Raw genomic sequence first — 2,500 nt, 5'->3', positions numbered from 1 at the left:
AAGAGCAAGTGACCGACTGTGTGAATCAAAGATTAAATTCAGCCGAAAGCACCTGCTCCCCAGGGGTGGAGCTGAGGTCTAGGTCATAAAACCTGACGAAAGTATGCGGTGAGGACCAGCCTGCCGCATCACAAACGTCCTGGAGGGAGACTCCTGACAATAAGGCTTTGGAAGCCGCCATACTCCTGGTAGAGTGAGCTCGGACAGCCAAAGGTGAAGGCTGACCAACCGACTCATAGGCATGTGAGATGGCCTCAACCACCCACTTGCTCATCCTCTGCTTGGACACTGGGGACCCCTTCTTAGGTGGTCCAAAACAAACGAACAGCTGTTCTGATTTTCTCCACAGGGCAGCTCTGTGGACGTAAGCATCTAAAGCCCGAACAGGGCAGAGCAGATTAAGTTTTTCCAGCAAGATGATGTAAAAGGAGGAGGACAGAAGGCCTTTCAGAACTATAGGTCTGGCCACATTGGTAGGAACCTTAGGGACATAACCTGGCCTGGGGTGGAGAAAAGCCTTCACCATCCCAGGTGAAAACTCCAAACACGAAGGAGCAACCGAGATTCTCTTAAGAGAAGAAATGGCAAGGAGAAAAATAGTCTTCAAAGTAATAAACTTATCAGCAACTTCTTCAATAGGCTCAAAGGGAGCTAGGGAAAGACCTTCTAGGGCGATAGCTAAGTCCCATGCTGGCACCCTCGTGCGGACTACAGGCCTCGGCCTCAAAGTACCACGAAGAAAGCGAGTTATAAATGGGTGTCTCCCCAGACAGACTCCACTGAATGGGACATGGTAAGCAGCAAGTGCCGCCACATACACCTTTAGTGTGGAGGGGGATAGCCCTGAGGAGAAACGCTCCTGCAGGAACTCCAGCACTGCACCCACTGGGCAGTTAACTGGGTCCAACAGGTGTTCTCCACACCAAGAAGTGAAGAGCCTCCACTTCAAGGCATATAACCTCCTCGTGGAAGGAGCTCTGGAATGAAGGATGGTCTCAACAACCTCGGTTGAGAGACCAGCCCCTACGAGCTGGGCCCCCTCAGAGGCCAAGCCCATAGCTTCCACAACTCTGGGCGGGGGTGAAGTATCAACCCGCTCGCCTGAGAGAGAAGGTCCCTCCTGATCGGAATCTCCAGAGGAGAGCCGTCTAGAAGAGACACTAGGTCCGTGAACCATACTCGGGCGGCCAAAACGGGGCTTCCAATAATAGACTGACCCCGTCCCGGCGAACCCTCTCCAGAACTCCTGGGAGCAGAGCAATCGGGGGAAAGGCATACAGGCGTGACCTCGGCCACGCCTGCACCATAGCGTCCAACCCCAGCGGGGCTGGATGACTGAGAGAAATCCACAGTGGACAGTGTGAAGTCTCCCTGGACGCAAATAGGTCTACCTCGGCACGACCATACTGCATCCAAAGGAGCTCCACCACCTCGGGGTGGAGTCTCCACTCCCCGGGCCTCGGCCCCTGCCTCGACAGGATGTCCGCTCCCCGATTTAAATACCCCGGGAGATAAATCGCCCTCAATGAGAGAAGCTTCCCCTGGGACCATAGAAGGATCCGGCGAGCCAGATTGTATAACGGGCGAGAGCGCAGACCCCCTTGATGGTTTATGTAAGAGACCACCGATGTGTTGTCGGACCGGACGAGAACATGAACGCCTCTCAGGTCTGGCAGGAAGTGCTTCAGAGCCTGAAACACTGCCAACATCTCTAGACAATTTATATGCCAAAATCGATGATGGTCCTGCCACAGACCCTGGGCTGGGCGACCACTCATGATCGCCCCCCAGCCTGTGAGGGAAGCATCTGTCGTTAGCGTTACACGACGACAAAGAGCTCCCAACACAGATCCCTGGGACAGAAACCAAGGATCCCTCCACATGACCAGAGCACAGAGACAACTCCGTGTAACTTTGATCACGCGGAGGGGGTTTCCCCTCGGGGAGAACCCCTTGGTCCTGAGCCACCACTGTAATGGTCTCATGTACAGCAGGCCGCAGGGTATAACACTGGACGCTGCTACCATCAGACCCAGCAGTCTCTGGAACTGCTTTACAGTGAGCAACTGGCCTAGCTTTACTCTTTTTACAGCTGAGAGAATCGAAGCGATGCGGGCAGGCGACAGGCGAGCCCGCATTGCCACAGAATCCCATAGTACCCCCAGAAAAGATGTTATCTGTGATGGAGATATGTGTGCGAGGACGACATCTCGATACCGAGCCGCTTGCTGCTGCGATTGAGCGCTAGGCCAAACGGAAGAACACGATATTGGTACGCTTCGCCCCCGAAAGCGAACCTCAGGAACTTCCTGTGTTGCGGAAGGATGGAGATGTGGAAGTATGCGTCCTTCAGATCTATCGTGACAAACCAGTCCTCGGACCTGATTTGTGACATGATTTGCTTTAGCGTAAGCATCTTGAATTTGAGCTTGGCTACAGCACGATTTAATAGGCGCAGATCTAAAAATGGACGCAACCCCCCATCATTCTTTGGAACGAT

Source organism: Siphateles boraxobius, unplaced genomic scaffold (assembly GCF_051911475.1).
Source record: "Siphateles boraxobius isolate OS27281-9 unplaced genomic scaffold, OSU_SipBor_1 227, whole genome shotgun sequence".
Taxonomy (NCBI): domain Eukaryota; kingdom Metazoa; phylum Chordata; class Actinopteri; order Cypriniformes; family Leuciscidae; genus Siphateles; species Siphateles boraxobius.
This window is presented reverse-complemented; position numbering follows the sequence as displayed.